At 33.6% G+C, this 21,592-nt stretch overlaps 1 protein-coding gene across 1 annotated transcript in view; it reads left to right on the forward strand.

Moving 5' to 3' along the window:
* LOC126774490 (mitochondrial cardiolipin hydrolase-like) overlaps positions 1–21,592 on the forward strand; it is a 124,169-nt gene that overhangs the window by 51,945 nt on the left and 50,632 nt on the right. Inside the window, exon 5 of the mRNA XM_050496051.1 lies at positions 12,964–13,001. The gene's annotated coding sequence lies outside the window, so the exon portion shown is untranslated. The remainder of the gene's footprint in view (positions 1–12,963; positions 13,002–21,592) is intronic.

Below are 21,592 nucleotides of genomic sequence, written 5' to 3' on the forward strand. Positions count from 1 at the left end.
GTCAGCCAATGTATCTACAGGCACATATTTCATTTACCATTGCTGTAGACCATACCCATGAAAAATGAGAAAGAGTCGCTTTTATAAATGTTGAGGGTATGTTCACAATGAGCTGCATAGATGGGTGTAGAGAAACTTATGAACAGTAAATAATATTTTAATACAACATAAAATAAATCATTTATACCGTAAAAGTAGTTGGAATTGGTAATTTAAACATTGAAGTAAGCAATTTAAAGATTTCTTATTGGTGTGTTATCGATGGTCAATTTATATGTTACGGTCAATTGAACGCAGAAAAGAGGGATTATTGGCTTATTAATAGAAAGCATATGTTTTATTAATACATATCGTACTGTTTTTATACATTATATATGATGAACTATTAGAATTTATATGATGCTAAATTAAGAAGTAGCGAACGTAAGGCAGGTTTATATATTATGTAAACGAATGTTGTATCAAAGTTCATTTCGCTTTCGTCTTTGAAACGCTGATCAAAATCGGTTTTACTAATTCGACGAAATACTAAAAGCTCATTGGTCGCCAACTGCATCATCGATTGCCTTCGACCAATGACTTGTTTCGTTTCAGATTAAAGTCGTATTAATTAATCTTAGCTTGACCAGTGTTTCAAAAATTTAAAGTTACTAGTTTACTGGTGGTAGGGCTTTGTACAAGCTCGTCTGGGTACCACCCACTCATCAGATATTCTACCGCAAAACAACAGTACTTGGTATTGTTGTGTTCCGGTTTGAAGGGTGAGTAAGCCAGTGTAATTACAGGCACAAGAGGTATAAAATCTTAGTTCCCAAGGTTGGTTGGTGCTGCATTGACGATGTAAGCGATGGTTAAGATTTCTTACAGTGCCAATTTATATGGGCGTTGGTGTCTACTTACCATCAGTTGGCCCATATGTTCGTCAGTCTTCTTATTATATAAGTTTAAGATTTTTATACATGATAAATCAAGTAACATTATAATAATCATAATATAAATCAAATAGATTTTAATTATTGCAACAATTTTTATTATATTAGGTCCTTACATATGAAATTGGCGTTTTGTACGGGAGGAATATAAAGTCATTTTTTTTTTGTAAAATATATTTAATTAATTAAAGTTTGCACCGTTGTTATCTATGCACTTTTGTTATCTCATAGGTAGTTCATTGATCCCTTTACTAAAAAAACCATGGGGGCGAGAATCAATAAACTCTTTGAAGGCGGTTTGGACTGCCGCATCGGAGTTGAATTTTTTTCCTTGTAAGAAGTTATCCAAATTTCGGAAAAATGGTAATCTGTTGGAGCAAGGTCCGGGGAGTATGGTGGATGTCGCAAACATTCCAATTGTAGCTCATTTAACTTAATGGTTGTTTGTTGTGCAGTGTGTGGTCTTGCGTTGTCGTGAAGCAGCAGTGGCCTAGAGCGAATTACCAATCTCGGTTGTTTAGCAGCTAGTTCTTCTTTCATGGTTTGCAGTTGCTGACAATAGATATCTGCCGCAATCATTTGGACAGATTTTAGAAAGCTGTAGTGAACGACACCGGCGCTAGTCCACCAAACACTCACAAATAACTTTTTCTGAGTCAATTTTCGTTTAGGGCAAGATTTGGCTGGGTCTCCAGGGTTCAGCCATTGTGACGAGCGCTTTCGATTATCGTACAGTATCCACTTTTCATCACAAGTAATGATTCAATTTAAAATCCCTTCATTATTGTGTCGGTTGAGCAAAGTAACACAGCAGTCGACGCGTGTTTGCAAGTTCGATTCACTCAATTCATGAGCTTTTTTTTATATAGAATAGGAAGGCGGACGAGCATATGGACCACCTGATGGTAAATGGTCACCAACGCCCTTAGAAATTGGCACCGTAAGAAATATTAACCGTTCCTTACAAAGCCGTTGCGTCGTCACCTACGTTGTGCCTGTAGTTACACTGGCTCACTCACGCCTTCAACCATAACACAATATTAATTATTGCTGTATGGCGGTAGAATATGCAATGAGTGCATAATACCCTAACACCGTGCTAAGCCCATACCATAGCCTTCTTGTATAAAAAATATTCCATTTAAGAAAATCTAATTCTATAGAACTAAGTAAGAACACCTCTTAATTTTTTATCTCATTTTAACTAAAATTATTCGTTACATAAAAGAGCGAGACAAATAAATTTTAAGTTGTAACATTTTTAAATAAAATTCCAATTGTACGTAGAATGCCATCTCGTTATTAGAAATCGGATCACGTGATTGGCGTGTGACCTATTTGGCATGCTAGTGAACCTGTGTAACGTTCTCTACCGACGGTGTAAGGGAGATTGCCAAGATGCGAATATAAAATTGCCAATTCTAAACATACTTCAACTAAGTACGAAAAAAAAAAGTTGCTCTATACTTTGTATTTGATTGACTTGTTACGTTATTAGTGGACTAAAGATTTTGCTTATAAGTTTTCTGGAATAGAGTAATGATTTAGTTGGCATGGAATTTTTTTAATTATATTTTTATTGAATCGTCACAGACTTAGTATGTGCCCTTGAATAACTTAATTCCAAAATACGTTTTTTATATACAATAGCGCTGCAAGAAATATTAACAGCTCCTTATGTCTCATACAATTAACCTTTTTAAAACCGATTTCATTAACATATCTATAGTACTTAGATTAATGTGAAAAAAAATCACTTTAGAGATAATATAAATGATTTGGTATGAAACTTGTAAAATGCTTTTTCTTATCAGTTTAATTTAATTTTAATTAAATACAATAGTCTGATTTAAATGCATATTAAGTAATCCTTATTTGAATAATTTAATATCACCTTGACATGTTCAATAATATAACTGGTTTTTGATTTAATTTTTAAAAATATATAGAAGTATTCCATTATTACAAAATAATGTTTATTTATTTTGGACGTTGAAGGTTCTAATTAAATATCCATTAATTTAAATTAAGAATACCCTTATAGATATCTTAAATTGAATATGTTGTATTTACATTTAATAATTGGTTTTGTTTTAATTAAATATTAATATTATTTTATTCATACCACCACCTACCCAATATCCTATTTGTAATTACTTACACTCGGTTGCCTGGAAGAGATCGCTATGTAGCGATAAAGTCGCCATAATTGTACATTTATTTAGGCAATATACATGTTTTGTATTTTTCTCTTTGTGGTGTGATGTACAATAAAGTATTAAAGTAAATTAAAGTAAAGTAAAGTATGTTATTAACTTGTAATGTATAGGCTTTAATGAAATTTATCAGAAAATATCGAATAGTTCAACCTTTCGGTTCGTAAATGTAATGTCCCACTGCTGGGCGGAATGTCTTTCCGTTTTTTTTCTACTTCTTTTCTTTAATGCGTGTTTAACATACTTTCATACCACAAATGCACTATGCGATTTAATCCATCCATGTCGATACATGCTAGAGATGAACTGTAATCACAAAATTAGTAAATGATAATTAATTTTAGTCGTTTACTTTTAGTATCTGTCAAAACTTCTTTTATAAAAAAACATAATCCATCATAATAATATTGGATTGATATGAATATTTACATGAAACAATTTAATAATAAAATTAAAATATTTTATGAATTAAATGCAAAGAATGCTTATTTGGTGTCACGGTAGCATGCGCAAGCGATCCCGTGTCGCTTTCGTTAAGACGGAAAGGGTACCGCTGGCTTTTTAATAGGTAATCCGATGTTCGGGGCGCACTCGGTGCCTTACACAGCGGCGAGCCCCACATACCCCTCCACTGTTCCCGTGGGGGAAACGCGTAATGCGATTTTCCAGAGATAAAAAAGGGTTGATTTTGTTAAAAACATTCGATTTTTGAATTCGTTTTATTCTGGGAAATAAATAAAAAAGAATCCGTTTAGAAATAAATCAAATACAATATTGACAAATATTTTCGTATTTGGCATAATCTTGTTTAAGTTATAATTTAGTCGAGATCAATGTTGATCCAATTCGACGTGACGTTTGTTAATAAGGCGCTATGTACTCAACGCTCACGATCAGCCGGAGGCCAAAGGTCATAGACAATGTGACTTACATTCGTCTTTGAGGTGAACAACGTAATACGGCCAGCGTACATCGTTTCTTTGTGTTTTTGAGTCGCGGGACGCGGGTGTGACATAAAGTGTACGCTTTATGATATCGCAATCTGATCTCGCTGATAAAAATGTTACCTTTTAAAATTAAATACTTATAAGGACGAGCGCTTTTCGTGGTGTAGGTGGAACTAAGTGGCTTTAAAATTAACTTGTATCTGTCTGCGAATTTGTTGGGCTAATTCAGTTTACCGCTTTTCATATGGAACTTGTTTTATTTAAATGGCCTTCTACGGTGTATTGGCTACGGCTAGCTTGAACGGGTACAGGTCACGAGGTCCCGGGTTCGAATCTCGGGTTCGAACAATGATAGTATTTGGGTTTTTGTAATGTGATTTTCGAAATTGCCATTGTTACACTTCTGTGCCTCGCAAAGCAAGTTAAGCTGTGGGCGCTGAGCCTATTTCTCCGTGGCCCTGTCGGATTGTCAACCTGTTTACCAATAGGAGTAAGGGAATAGAGAGCGCATCTCTCTGCTCCTTTTTAAAATTTTATTTAATATATTAATATGTTTAATTGTATACATATAACATTATCTTTAATAATTCGCAATTAAAGTTTTCGCATTTACCGTTTTTCTTTATGTCAATATTTATGCACAGACCATTATGTTAAATACGTATTAATATTATTAGATTACTAATAAAAGGGTTTGCACAAAGGCGCCGACGCAATTACGGGTCTATCATACAGGAAGAAATTAAAGCAATATCAGTTTATCAATATACTGAATAATATTAAAAGCGCCGATAAAGTTCTTGGTTATTTATTACGTTTTAATTTTTATAAGTGCTTATTGGTTACGCTCATTTTAAATACTTGCTAGGATAAATGTCGTATAAAATTAAGTTAACATTAGAGCCAAGATAAACCACTATGTAGACCATGAATTTTAACCGAATATTGCGAGTTCAAACCCGGTCAACCACCATCGAGTTTTCACGTGATTAATTGCGTTTATAATTCATCTCGAAAACATGTGCATGTGTCACATAAAAACATGTGTATCCACCAACCAAAATTGGAGTACCGTGGTGGTCAAAGCTTCACTATCACTATCAAGGAAAGCAGGCCTTAGCTTAGCAGTGGGACATTAACTTGCATTTTAAAGAAACGTACGTGTCGACCGTATAACCACATTCTTTTTTGAAGTCGGTTCGAAAGGAAAGTGTTGGATGACGTCATAGTTTTTTTGTTTTATCTCTGTATAATTCCTCTAATTCTTGTTCCGCTGACATTGGCCTAAATCTTATTTAAGGTAGATGCGCACGATTATTTGTTAACACCGCAATATTTTGTTTATTCTTTTTTTTTTTTATAGAATAGGAAGGTGGACGAGCATATGGGCCACCTAATGGTAAGTGGTCACCAAACGCCCTTAGACATTGGCATTGTAAGAAATGTCAACCATCGCTTATAGCCAATGCGCCACCAACCTTGGGAACTAAGATTTTATGTCCCTTGTGCCTGTAATTACACTGGCTCAATCACCCTTCAAACCGGAACACAACAATATCAAGTATTGCTGTTTTGCGGTAGAATATCTGATGAGTGGGTGGTACCTACCCAGACGAGCTTGCACAAAGCCCTGCCACCAGTATTCGTCGGTTATTTAATAAATTTCTTACTCATTGCACTAATTTGTAAAGAAATTTTGCAGTTTTTGGTCCGTGTTTAATCAAAGGTGGAAATGATTGAAAATAATAACAAAAATGTACGATTTAGCTGAAGTGAAGATAGTTTTTTATCATCACATTAAAATGTTAAAGTACCAGGAGATAAGTCAGACTTGCTACATACACGCATTGTCAATTGTAAGCTATTGAGAACACTTGAAAATAGATCGTCTTGCTCTGATTTTTATTTAAAAATAGAATCTTAAAACATTAAACACACGCTAAAAAATTCGTTACATCTTTTGTTTTTAGTTTTAACAGTAATTATTTTTGTTTCTCTTTCTCATAATCTTAAGCGATGATCGTGAGTTCAAACCCGAACAAGCACTACTGAATTTTCATGTGCTTAATTTGGGTTTATAATTCATTTCGTGGTTGATGGTGAAGGAAAACATCGTGAGGAAAACTGCACGTGTCAAATTTCACTAAAATTCTGCCACATGTGTATTCCACCAACCCGCATTGGAGCACCGTGGTGGAATAAGCTCCAAACCTTCTCCTCAAACAAAAAAGGAGAGGAGGCCTTAGCCCAGCCGTGGGACATTTCCCACTCACAGGCTGTTACTGTCTCTTATAAAACGTTTACATTTAGCCCAGTGACTAGGGAAGTATGTCTATTGCGTGATTGCCGTCGACGCTGCTAGTGGAAGCTGGACACTGCTGGTGTTGAGGTTTAATAGGGCGGCGCGAAAAGTAATGGAAATAGTCTGGTATGTGAGATTGGTTAATCAATAATAAAATTTAAACGATTTCAAACTGTCGGTTTCAACATATTGTAATTCCAAAGTACTGTAAATAGTCAAGCAGTGGGTCTGCTTGTGTGAAGATGGTTCAGAGTTTATCCAAAGCGGGTTAGTAGATACACTTACAGCAAGTTTTTAACTAATTCTGTAGTTTCCTCGCGATGTTTCCTTTACGAGATTAATTATACACACAAATCAAGTACGTGAAAATTCAGAGGTGTCTGTCTGTACAATGTTAAGTTAAAATTCACTTTTTTTAACAACTACGCCATCAGTTCTAATTCCGTGTTTTCGAGTTCCGTAGTGTAGTGGTGTCAATTATTCCATACAAATCTCAAGTTGACGATTTATATATCCAGATAGTTATGCGACTGTCCATGTGGGCATTATGTGTATCTACCTTTATCGCATAAATCACTTTTGTACTGTTTTATTCAAGAATTTGTCAATTTTCAGAATATTATTGACCTTAGTTGATGTATTTATTAAATTCATTCTACCTACTGTGAATTGTCGTAATATTTGTTTCGTTTATATAGTTTTATGTATATAAATTTAATAAATTCAGTTAGTATATATTTGAATAAATAAATTATTCAATCAAGTCCTACTGCTCAGTGAACATAAATATACCATGTGTTATTGTTTCGGAAAAAAAAAAATAAACGCCCATTCGGTCACCGCTAATGTTTGTTATGTGCGGGAGTCAAACCCGTGTAGCTAGTAGCGACTGAACCATTGCGCAATATATTGTGGCAGTAAGATTTTGTGCGAGTGTATATTAGTAGAAAGGTCGTTAGAGAAAATGGACTGTTTTACGCCGGCTCTTAGGTTTCTCCGGTGATAGAGCTTAGGCAATCAATAGACAAGTTTTAATGCTTATGTTAAATATTTGAAGTATGGTCGTAATCTGTTTAGCGGCAGTAAAGCTGATCAGTGATCAAACACTGATCAGCTTTACTGCCGCTAAATAGATTTACTTTGTATCGCTGTTGTTTGATGGATTATCGAGTCAAAATAATTATAGACACAGAGGACATTAAAGCGTAGATTTCATAGTTTGCGGCGTTATGTAATTAGCAATATATCTGACACAGTAACAGCCTGTGAATGTCCCACTGCTGGGCTAAGGCCTTTACTCCCTTTTCGAGGAGAAGGCTTAGAGCTTATTCCACCCCGCTGCTCCAATGCGGGTTGGTGGAATACACATGTGGCAGAATTTCAGTGAAATGCGTTTCCTTACGATGTTTTCCTTCACCGTCAAGCACGAGATGAATTATAATAACAAATTTTGCACATGAAAATTCAGTGGTGCTTGCCCGGGTTTGAACCCACGATCATCGGTTAACATTCACGCGTTCTTACTACTGGGCCATGTCGGCATGTTGCCATGTCTGACACAGTCTATTCTAATAAGATATGTAAAAGAACAGCTTCAAGTGTCTCTTATGTCTGTCTGCCTTATTAAAATAAAAAAATAAAAACGTATATGTTAACATCAACAAAGCTAAAATAACAATTATACTAATATTTTTTGCAATTTCTCTGAGAATATTTTATTATTTAAAACAAAAGAAAATGTACATTTTGTTTCGTTTAAAAATATAATAATTTTCTCTGTGTAATTTTAAATATTTTGTTGAATAAAAGAAACAATTTTCTTCTACTGTCATAATGTCTACGAGTAATGATAGGAACGACGTTTTTGAAATAAGTCACAGGTAAGGGTAATTGGTTTTAAAAGCGACGGATTATTTGTGTCACACAATATAGTTATAGGCATTAGGTAAATATTTATACTATGAAGAACACTTAAAATGACAAACTCCAGCCAGTCAGAATATTCCCAGTTTAATCTGAATAGACATTATTTTGTAATTGAAGCTGGCAACTAAATAAAAGCTGTTATTTTTCAATTTTTGTCAATTCAATTTCTATTTATTGTAGAGCGTGAGCGAGAATCGTTCTAGTCAAATCGAATTAAGCGAAGCTGCTGTAAACGAACGTTATGCGCGAGACTTCGTCTAGGTAAACTGATATTATAAACGCGAAAATAACTCTGTCTGTTACGCTTTCACGGCTAAATCACAGAACTAATTTTGCTGAAATTTGGTATAAAGCCCCAAAGAGGTACACAGGCGTACCTCCCCCCCTCTAACACGCGGCTAAAGCCGCGAGCGAAAGCTAGTTTATTACAAAATTACCAGAAACCAAATGCTCTCAACTTATTTTAATATACTTTAAAAAAAATTTAGATATCAAAAACAGAAAAGTTCTAGCGAGTCAAACTACCAATGAAGTTTCCTTTTTAGTTTTTCGCAATGCGAGTTTTGTTTGATTAATAAAATGTATCATGCAAATATACAGATCGGATAAACATATTTTACATGTAAAAACATTAAAAGTAAAATTGTACCATTTATGTCTAGCTAATATTATATAATATTTTTTTAGATTATGAGTAGTATAAATTGTTATAGTATTGATATCTTCTAATCTGTTTGAGATGACACATGTTATTTAGATTTAGATTTTTGCAATTGGTTAGTTTAATTGCGATTTAGTATAGCTGCAATTCAAAATGTCCATCGACACATGCAGGTTTCCTTCACAGCCGAGTACGAGCTGAGCTACTCGTCCATGAACAAATTAAATGTGAAATATTATTAGTTTTTGTCCATATTATATATATATACGTACATACGTACGCTTATAAATACTACATTATAATCTTAAAAACCATCGCTATGATGTGAACATATATTTCGTTTATTAAAAATGTTTATAGGCTACGACCCCGTAACGAGCAGAGATATTTAAAACTTCAAGTAATGTGTACAAGTAATACTAATTTATATGAAACAGGCGTGTATAATCTAAATTTAACACGGAAGTACATAGTACATGTGATTGTGTGTCTGTAGACACGCCTATTTGCTTCGAGCTGCTTGTTCTGTGCGTCATCGTGAATATTTTGGCGACGGTTGACTCAGCTTTGCATACGAATGTTGTGTTCGAAGACATTTTGGCTTCTGAATACTTAGGTCGCGATTGTTTACTGGTGGTAGGGCTATGTGCAAGCTCGTCTGGGTCGGTACCACCCACCCATCAGATATTCTACCGCAAAACAGCAGTACTTGGTATTATTGTGTTCCGGTTTGAAGGGTGAGTGAGCCAGTGTAATTACAGGCACAAGAAACAACATCTTAGTTTCCAAGGTTAGTGGCGCATCGGCCATGTAAGCGATAGTTATCATTTCTTTCAATGCTATTGTCTATGGGCGATGGTGACCACTTAACATCAGCTGGCATTTGCATGTCCGCCTATTCTATAAAAATATATTTATTTATGTTTGTTTTCAGTTTATTTTAGTATCGCTTATGCGATCGTTGAAGTATAATTCATGGCAGGCGCCTACATTACATTGAATAGTGACATTGTCTTGAAGGAATTGATGGTGATTGATTGTTCGTTCGAATGTACAATATTTTTCTCATTGTTCTACGTAATAATTTAATATTTCGAATATTTTCAGTTGATTTGTAGACGTTTTGAAGTGTGAGATTGAAACTAAATGATTTAATTAAAAAACAGCGATTTCATCGAATCCCGAGTGTCTGATTATATGGTAAGCGAAACACAAAATTACTCTCGTTCAAACATTCTAAACCTTCGTCTAATTTTTTCATGCCAATTCCAGACGTGAGGGCTTGCCAATTCGTTTTTTTTTCTCTAGTTTCCCCAGAAAACGGGTTCGTTACACTCACCTCGTATTTCGTCCTCTAAATTAAATTACAATCCAGTACCTAGAAATAGACCGCGCCCGTTTTCGACGAAATGTCTATTAAAATCCATATCAATTACTCTGATTATGACCTTAGCGCAGATCTGGGCGTTTACATTAAATACCACTGGTTTGCCTTTCGTTTCAGTTCTAGTTTCGTAAGAGTGGAAAGTTTTTAAATCATATATGGCCCGTTCACCGTCCGCGTCTGATTATATTTTACGAGTTCGAAAGCCTTGTGTATCCTAATAAGTCTTCGCATGTGTGTCGCACTCTCACTAATAACTATCACTTACCCACTAGATGCCAGTGATTGGAGAGTGTAAACTCTTTGGACGTGTGTGTAAAATATTATTATTTTATGTTTTTGCTTTAAAAAAAGTATTTTATCGCACTGTGAATAAACAGAAACGAATAGACGTAAAGTTTATAAAGTACGTTTCATGTAAAGAGTAGTCAGGAATAATTCTCTCTTTTGCTTCATCTAAAAAGAAATATTCAATTCGCTCCATTTCGGATACATTTGTGCAAACCGACTCCGACACAGGTACATTACCTATGATTTCGTATTCAGCGATGTTCCGTGCAAAAAGGAGCAGGAAGTAGCTGCCCAACGATTTATGTCACGAAAAGTCCTTAATAGGTGCGCCATTCCGTACCGCAGACTTGAAAATCTCTGCAAGGCCCGCAATGCAGTAGTGGGCGGCGCCGTACGCTGCACTGCAAAATTGTTGTTTATAGGCCGCACCGCCCTCCGCCATTACGAAAATTATATCACTTATTTCAAATTTCGAATAAGGTTCAATCGATTTTTTTTTAACTTTTCGTCCATTGCGTTCGTGTCCCCTAACACGGGTTTATAAGGAATATTCTGAATCTAATTACCGGCACGCAATCTCGAGTCTGCGCGCTCGGGTCGATGCACTCTGTTTTGATAAAAGATAAACTTTTTTGTTTGGCTAATGGCTACACGTTATATTTCGATATCGTAAGTGGCCGAGTATTTATTTGAATTTTAAATTAAGTGAAGATTTAATGTCCTGCTATGTTATATCTGAGCATTACGATTTTTTGTATGTCTTTGTTGTTTAATTAACGAAGCGGTTGTTTAAAAAAATTAAACCTTTTGTGATAATATATAAACGATTTGACTATGTATATATAACTTGTTTAATATTGTTATTATAATTATTCTTTGTTATTTTAATATTTTATCATAATGCGAGTTAATTCGGTACCTTGATCAGTTTAATTTTTTTAGGGTGTTTTAATGTAAAGGTTTTAAGTAAATAATCTTTTAAAGAATGTAATCGTTCGAGTTGCAATCATTCTTTTTGCATTTAATTACAACTGTTATTATGTTTATCTAATGTATTTCGCGTTTTAATTGTGGCTGACATTTTACCTCTTAATTAAATTATTAAGGATACCCTCGTTTATCGTTATAATTCAAATGTGCAGTCGCTTTTATAATTAAAATATTTAAATAAATACCTAACTGTATATTTTAATATATTCGACATAATTAAAACAAATCGAAATATCGAATTGTCATTTTACAACATTTTAAATATAAGCAACCACTGGTTTTGAAGGGTTTTATTATCAATCATTTCATCATTTAATTAGTACTCAATTGCTTATTATGAAATAATTTTAGCATTCAAATTGTTATAGAAATATCAAAACCACTGTACACACATATAATTATATAGTAAACCTAAAAATACCTAAATTTTTGTCTATTTCGACGTACAATCACAAAGCAAACTCGCCAACGAACGATCACATAAAATATGCTGACCATTAGTTTCGTAATGACATGAAAATAAACAATTAGTATTAAATTTCGCATCATTTTTGTGTTCTGCGCAAATCGCGCCTCAACCCGTATGGTGGCGAGAATCAAATATACCACAAAAATAAGGGTCCCCAGGACCCAAAGACAAGGCCGGTAGAATAGGCCTACTAAATTTTTGCAAAGATTTCCATGCTCTACTTTTTAATATATGTAGCTTAATTAATAAGCATAGCTTTAGTTAATAACTGATTCTGTTGTTTTTTTTTTGCTTTTTCTCGCTGTTTTTTATATTTCAAATTTACAGTTCTTTCTTCTTTCTTTTTTTGTATCGAATCTGAATAAAAAAGTGGCAAAAAGTGCATTTTATTAATTGCTGCTACTTTGTTATATTTTGTGAGGAAACAGTATTAATGTTCTGAAATACAATGTATTAATAATGGCTCTTTTCCTGTCCTGCTAATTACCTATGATTCATGCACGTTGTTTAATTATTTTGTCATTTGTAGTCGATGTAAAATTTTATTTACTTTCTTATTATAGCCAATTCGATCTTGAAAGATGAAACAGTAATTAAATACATGAATATTCAGTTATGCTTGCCCAGGTTTGAACCCGAAATCATCGATTAAGATTAACGCGTTCTAACCACTGTTTTATCTAGACTCATGGTTATAATGAAAGTAATTTTACAATGACTTATTAGCATTTAAGAGATTTACACAATTCCTTTGTGACGTGTCTTTGTATAGATATGATCTTAAGTATGTCACGTATCAAAAATGTTTCTAGGACAAGACGAGTAATATTCCTTGCTTGTTTCAGGTCCACCGGGTTCAGTAGCCGATAACCGTTGATAACATGTGAGTATATAAATAAATGTGATTTTTGCTAATGTTGCTATGTGCCGATCGTTTCCGAAAATTACCGATCACCCGAGTCCGCGCTTTTGATTGACCGATTATTTTATATTTGCAAAATAAATAACTATTAAATTTTAAATTTATCGTCATATTAAACAAATATCGTCTTTATGTTATCTTATCTATGTAAAACTATTTTTAATTATTATGTTTGCACCGTATCCGATAATCGTATAATGACATTTTTTTATACAAATATTTTTACTAATTCTAATGTGGTTTACTTGGTGGTACGACTTAGTGCAAGTCCGTCTGAGTAGATACCACTTACCATATATTCTACAACCTACAACCAAACGGCAATACTGTTTGAAGGGTGCCGGTGTAATTACAGGCGCGAGGGATATGACATCTTAGTTTCAGAGGTTGTTGGCTCATTGGCGATGTAAGTGATGGTTCTTACAGCACCGATGTTTATAGGCGGTGGTGATCAGTCACCATGAGCTCGCTTATTATAAATAAATAAAAAACATTTGTATAAATGTAAATTACTTACAGGCGTTTTATTTTATTGTATATTATAACAGCGGAATATATAATGTATAATTCGACGGTTACAACCGCCTGAAATAACTAGTTTCGGAAATGCATATGTCATATCATTATTGAGTGCATTCCCGCTGCACCGTCGGTATTGATAAGATCAAACATTATATAGCCGGGGTGCAAATTTTAAAATAACCCATTGTTTGCTGTGATCGATTGCGATCAGGGGTTTGTTCCCGCGGCGATCACGTGACCCGACAGACGAATACTTAGCAGGGGCTCGTATATTGAGCGCTTAAATGAAATTCGATTTGGGAATACGTTGAGCGTTCGATAATGAATGCGGTCCTGAAGCTCGTTTTAGATTACTTTTGGTAAATAAGTAAGTCCACGATACGAGCTATTGTGTACAAGTTTATATTGCTACCGCATTGGAGTAGCGTGGTGAAATAAGCTCCATACCATCTCCTCAAAAAGGGAGAGGAGGCCTTAGCCCAGCAGTGGGACATTCACAGGCTGTTACTGATACTAAAACCTCCGAAACGTTATATCTTCTGGTATAGCTTTTAGGTTTTTTGTTTATTAGTTTTTTCAGTGAGTAAGTAATGCACTAACGTCTCCTAATTTATATCTATATTTAGTGATTACAAAAACTATTTGTTTATATAAGGCAAACATTACATATTAAGTAATATTCATTTATTATGTTTTTTTAGATACTGATGTCATTTCCTTTGTATTTTTATTTTAAAAAAGAATTTAACATGCCTATAGTTGATTTATATTTAGAACTATCGTGTTATACAGTTTATTGGTAGGCGTTGATTGAACTGTCATTTGTGTAAAACAAAAGAAAGTAGGTGCCGAGTGTCTCCCGGACGTATGTCCAAGCAATAAATATGTCTTATAATATTTTTCTTATTTAAAATAGGTGGGCAAACTGGCCACCTGACGGTGAGTTGTCATGATACATGCACTGTAATAAATATTAAGCATTTCTTACATAATCACTTTCGATAATACAAAAAAGCGATCAATATAATAATAATATTTTGGGACATTATTCACACACGGCCATCTGATCCCAAACTAAGCAGAGCTTGTGCTATGGACACCAGATAACTGATATACTACATATACTACTTTTCTTATGTGAATACATACTTATATAGATAATTACAACCAGACTCAGTGTCTATCATTCGAATGTCTGTCCTGGGTGGGAATCGAGCTCGTCAAGCCGAAATTGAAATAGCGAAATTGAAAATCATAATACCAATCATATAAATATTTAATGTACTGTATTATGTGTATTGTAACGGGGTAGCCAGCAATGTAACATTTTACAGCAACTTTATGACCGGTCTACACATAGTTTTAATATTTACAACGGGGTTTTGAGATGTTCCCCTATAACTTGCAACCACCCTTATAAAATTAATTAAAATTTATGTTCTAGTATAGTATTATTTATTTATGTTGAGACGAGCTATTTTGTTCGTGGTAGCCGCGATGGACTTGTGGATAAAACTCGTCGATCTTAATTGGGTTTATTGCGGGTTCAAATCCAAGTTTAATGATTTATCTCGTGCTTGAATGTGAAGATAAAAATACAACCGTGTCTGATGTTATACTGATGTACATACCTGAAGAACGGCACTCTCATATGAGCAGTATGACCTTATTAAATAATCTATGGCTTTCGTAATGAAACAGAATTATAACAAAAAATAATAATTCTTTTTATTCGAAAAAATCGAATTCCAAAATAGTTTACATAAAAAAACATGCTAAATTTAATTCAGGTGTTTAAACGATCAAGGGAGCTTTTAACTTGAACATAACCATGATTGCGAGAAATAGAATTAATTGAAACAAATGTTTAAAATTAGCAGTCATTAAAATACTATTTGTAATGATCGTAAAGTACAAACAAACAATATTAGCTTACAAATTCGTTGTGGCTATTAAAAGCACAGACCGGCGCACGCGCATGATCTCAGCTGCGTATGTACGTTTCGCGTGTCTTGATCTTTAGTATGTACTTTGAATAAACGTGTACTTTGTTCTTTTTTGTATATAGTTATCATATAATTTATTTAACAATACAAGAAATAATAAAATCGATTGAAAAATATTAACATTTAACTGTGTATTTCAAATTATCTGTCAGATAATGATATATATATATATATATATATATATATATATATATATATATATATATATATATAAAATAGTTTAACTTTATTATATCACTTGTAAATAGTAATATGATTAATAAATAGGATAATTACACAAGTGGAATTTCGAGTACGGATCAAGACGTTCAACTTGGATTATTGTAAGCGGGGCTTAATGTTTCATTACAGTACGATAGCATCCATACAGACTAAACGACCTTGGCCTTGACTTTATATTTGTCAATCGCGGACATCGAACACGCGATGGAACAGCGGCCAGCCACGATCACTGCGCCAACGTGTCGTTAGTTGGAAGTAGCAAATGACAGTTGCATTTGTATAAGGTCTTACAACGGAATATGAGAATACGTTGAAAAATACAATTACGTTTCACGTTTCATTCAACAAAATATGTAACGTTTCAGGGATATACTTTACTATTTGCACTACGTACTACCTAGTTGAGAATAAAGCGTTCGTCGCAGGCGGTTTACAAAGTTATAGTAATGAAAAATATATCATCGGGTAGGAAATCGAAAAACTTAGCAATATTCACTTCAAGATTATAATATAAAATATCAGAACGAGGGGACGTCGTAACGTTGCACAACGTGCCTGACGCCAAAAGTGTTCCAGGATATATTTATAAATATATATAGTTCTAGGGCTGAGGTATTTCTGTCCGAATCTGTGGTAGATTTTGACAATCAATAAGCAATTGTCGGTTATGCTTCTGCTTTTGTATTTAATATAATTTTTGATTTTAATAAACAGTCCCGTGTTTACTATTTCCTAAATATCTATTATTTTTTTATACATTTATCATATTTTTATTATTATGTGTTCACAAAAATATTTCTATTAGGCATTTGCGGTTATTTGAAAGGTATCCTGTCGAGTCGTGTGTAGGTACACATTATGTTTGTTAATTAATTTTATCTAGTTAATTAACAAACAAACAAACAAACAACAAAAACAAACAAACAAAAGTTAATTTAGATATTAGTTTAAAAGTGTGTACGGAGTTCTTAATACTAAATAAGTCTATTGACCGCTCACAATAATTAAACCAATTTAGAAACTTGAAATTATATTTAGCGTCAAGTAAAGCTAAATATTGATTAGCGTTTGTTGTACACGCGCCCTTTTAATTTTGACTCCATTATAATTATGGTTTTCAATTTAGATACATAGTGAAATATAAAAACATTTAAAACACAAATCTTAAGAATTTCAGTTAAATAATAATAATAATATATATATTATATCTTATGTCCATTGTTTAAGGTTTAATTTTGAATAACTTTACACGAAAAGAAGTTAACTAATTAATGGTTTTGTATTATTTGTATAATTTAAATATGCATTAATATAATTAAAGGTATCTTTATGAAAGCGTTTTCGATGGTTAACTAATTGCTTTTAATGGTAAATAGTTTTGGTCGACACGAGATACAGATCACGTTGCATGTATATTTTTTAGGATCTTATCAATTTCATTATTTATTTCTTGTAACAGTAACAGTAACAGCCTGTTAATGTCCCACTGCTGGGCTAAGGCCTCCTCTCCCTTTTGAGGAGAAGGTTTGGAGCTTATTCCAACACGCTGCTCCAATGCGGGTTGGTGGAATACACATGTGGCAGGATTTCAATGATAATAGACACATGCAGGTTTCCTCACGATGTTTTCGTTCACCGTCAAGCACGAGATGAATTATAAACACAAATTAAGCACATGAAAATTCAGTGGTGCTTGCCCGGGTTTGAACCCACGATCATCGGTTAAGATTCACGCATTCGAACCACTGGGCCATCTCGGCTTCTATTTGTATTTTTATTTCTTGTATTTGGAGTTTATTCGAGTTTTAATCGCGACCACAACTATTTCTTAAATGATATAATGCTTGCAATCGGTAGCATTACATTGCTAAATCAATAGTCTACAATACATTTTTTAATCTATGCAGAAAAATTCTGTAAACCGAAGGCGAAACAATATATTTATTTTAAAAAAAAAACTCAGTGATTATCTACACGTGACATAAACGTCTACACTTTAGAAACGTTACAAGTGCAAACGTTACATTCAAAGTAGACCATTAAATCTTGCTCTCACCGCCAAAGAAGGAAATGGTTCATAAAGTAGGCGCGTCAAAAACGTTTTACAAATTGCATGGAGTGTACATATTTATTAAGCTTACATTTACATAGAGAACAAATTTACATATCGCGCACATTTAATTACAGCGCGCCCATTGACAACGACTGCGCGCCCAATATTAACAATGAACTTATATTATTACACTAATATTATCCTTTTCCGGTTTTTTTTTATAGTTAATAGTATGTATATAGAATAGAGTATAATTTATTTTTATAATATGGGACGGGCAAGTGGGCCACCTGATGATAAATGGTCACTATCGCCCATAGACATTGACGCTGTAAGAAATATTAACAATTCCTTAGGTCGTCGATGCGTCACCAACGTTGGGAACTAATGTGTTATGTCCCTTGATTCTGGTAGAATTTACAATACTCACCGGGACACAAAAATACTTAGTATTGGAGTAGTATACGTGATTATAGTAGAATACGTGATGGGTGGGTGGGTACCTAAACAGACGGGTTTGCACAAAGCCCTATCACCAAGATTTGCACACAAGGTCTATAAAAATAGATTACAGAATTGAGCTTAAATTTAGATAGAGTGTGCAAAGACTGTTGCTTTCAGATCTTTGTTAAAAAATTTTTTAAATAAAATTAATTGTTATAAGCGACGAAGAAGTTAGAAATGCGCTCATATTCACAAACTCTTTGCAGCTTAATTACATATATACTTTTCATGTGGTTCTCGTCTTATTAAATTATCTCTATTATAGTATAAGAGTCTACGTCATTGTCATTATTTTTTTTCTTTGTTGGTAGCGGAAGTATGACGTAATTGAAAACCAATGTTACCCGTTTAACAACAAATTATAATGATTGTCTATAATTAAAAGGTGTTATTTGAAATGCAATACAACGAGCGTCGAATTATATCAAATTGCTACTTTTTCTACGCGTTCCCTATTTTTTTTTAACTTTTTTAAGCAACTGTCAACTCTATTCCCTTATCTTATGGATCAACGAATATTTCGAAATGTATTATTATCATCACCTTTAAATCGGTTGCTCTTTAAGAGCTTGTTGATTTCTTTTTGTTTTTTTATTTGAAGTCTTATTTTAAGAGCATAAAGTGCATATTTGATTAAGTAATATTGAATTCAATTATAAGGGCACGTGTATAAGTGTAAGTCATAATATTTAGGTTACAAGACCTTAAATATACGTTATAATCAAAATTAGTATAATTGCACCCTTAAATTGATATTTTTGAAGAATTGCTTTCCAATTAGATATCAAATTTGTACATTTTGTAATAAACTTTTTTTTTTTAGTTTTAATTATGACGGATCGAGAATTGTAACTTATTGTTAAAGGTATTTTGTTCGAAAGTATTTTAATTGTTTTGGAATAGCGTGACAAAAAGTTTAAATAATCTGTTAACGCTTTGCCTTCATTTTTTTGAAAAACCTATGAAGTAAGCAATTTAATTTGGAACGCGATATGATAAGATTGATTGAAACTTCAATAAATTACTCGAGTAAAGTTGCAGGTGTCGCATTCATTTATCTGATTCTATTATTTTTTTAAAAGGCAAATATTTAGAATACATGTTTTAAAATCACTGTCAATTAATTTGAGCATCTCTAGAATTACCTGCCGAGCCTCTACCACTAAATTAAGGTTATCTCGATAGAACTCATTACAAGAACAGAATTTTAAAAAGAGATCTGACTATTCTCTAAAAAAGAAATGACATTAAATAATAGACGGACATTAAAAAGACATTGAGAACTGTATTAACGAATGTTTAATAGCTCATTACTACAGCGAGTCGGAACTTGGGAAGGTCAAATTTACGGTCGCCCATCACCTGTCCATCGACACAAAAAGGTTAAGTAAAAAATGCATAGCAGGGGTGGAAAGTGGTTTCGGTTAAATGCAGTCCCATATCTGAAGTCTTTTAGACACCCGAAGTACCTAACAGTATTCAATATAAGGTCGATTTAATTTCGTATTTAATTAATTCTTCGATTCGAATTTACGTAATTAGCAGCATCGCGTTTATATCTGCTTTTAACATAGTCTTTTATTTTTAATTAAAGTTACATTTAGAAGCGATTGCATTGCCGAATCAATACAACGGTACTCCAATTGGAGGACCAATAAATCTCAAATGTCAAACGTCCTTTCAGATAAACCGACAAAAAAATAATACTTATGTATTTTTATTTTACTTGCAAGTCTCGATCCTTGTCTAATGGATACAAGGACATTGAAACAAGGCTTTTACGAAGCCAACAAGGAAACGTTGAGCAGGTGATAGTAATTACGGTGTGAAACAAAAAGGCTCACTTCACCTTACAATCGTGGCACCTTTAAAAGGCAGCTGCTATTTAAGGGACGTGTCATAAATGACGCTTGAGATATTTGTTTTACAATTTATGTACAATAGTTCCTAAAAATACTTTGTACAGATAAACATAAGACCACGCCACCCATAGATACAGATTCATAAAAGTGATTCTATAAAGGATGTGGGGTACAATGGCTCGCATTGTTCTTCCGTCGTTTGAGGGTAGTTGGAGAAATGGACGGGTCTTCTCAGTAAGAGGATGCGTTTTTGTTGGGGCTGATGAATATTTTTTTGTTATCTATGGAACATTGTTCAGGGCCGACAAAGGATGGAAAAATGTGTGTTCGCATAATGGCTTCAGTCCAATAATTAATAATAAAAACATCCTGGGACATTTTTCACACACGGCCATCTGATCCCAAATTAAGCTTGTACAAAGCTTGTGCTATGTAAACCAGACAACTGATATACTACATATACAACTTTTCTTTTGTAAATACATACTTATATAGATAATTACACCCAGACTCAGGACAAACAGATAAATTCATGCACACAAATGTCTGTCCTGGATGGGAATCGAACCCACAACTTTCGGCGTGAAAGGCAAGTATCTACCAACCACGCCAACCGGCTCGTCATAATAATAATAATTGTTTTGGAAGTGTCATTTATTGTTTCATTGTATCATGATCCCTGTGCTTAATAAAGATACAGCAAATTCTTTAAAATCGTTAAATAAAAGAAATACTTTATTATTCTGATTTAAAATCAATTTGAAAACTTTTATATTCAAAGTTACAGCAGTATTTCTTTAATAAATTCAAAAATGAAACAATATTTCAATATATACCCTTCATATAATAATCAATCCTTTATTATCTGCCCGTTATTCGAATGAAACATGATTCTGATTGAACTCTGTCATGTAATTTTTGTATGTACTTGCCCCTCAATATAATTAGTATAAAACGATCGTTATGTTTAGACATAATTGTGTAGTACAACGAAGTTTTATCTCAACGGGAATCGGTTACGTGACATCGCTAGAAATATTAAGCGGGTAATGTCACCACGGTGAGATAAGAAACCTTTTATCGGCCAAAGCAAATGATTATCGATCATATCGGGACCAGATAAGCTCCACAGAGAAACGTATAAGAAAAAAAAAGACCGTCTGTTATCGTTAAATTGTTAAAATCTCAAACAATTTCGATGCATCGACTCGTGAAACCGTTTGGCGGGCGAGCAACTCAGGTTTATGGTTTTTTTCATTCATTCCCGTTCTAAGAATGACGGCGGCTCTTTGGCGCCTACAGAATCCCTCTTTTTGTTAGGTTTTTTTTTGTTATGTTCTTAGACAAAATTTGGCGGGATTGGTGTTTTGTTGTTTACGTGCA

Source organism: Nymphalis io, chromosome 16 (assembly GCF_905147045.1).
Source record: "Nymphalis io chromosome 16, ilAglIoxx1.1, whole genome shotgun sequence".
NCBI lineage: Eukaryota > Metazoa > Arthropoda > Insecta > Lepidoptera > Nymphalidae > Nymphalis > Nymphalis io.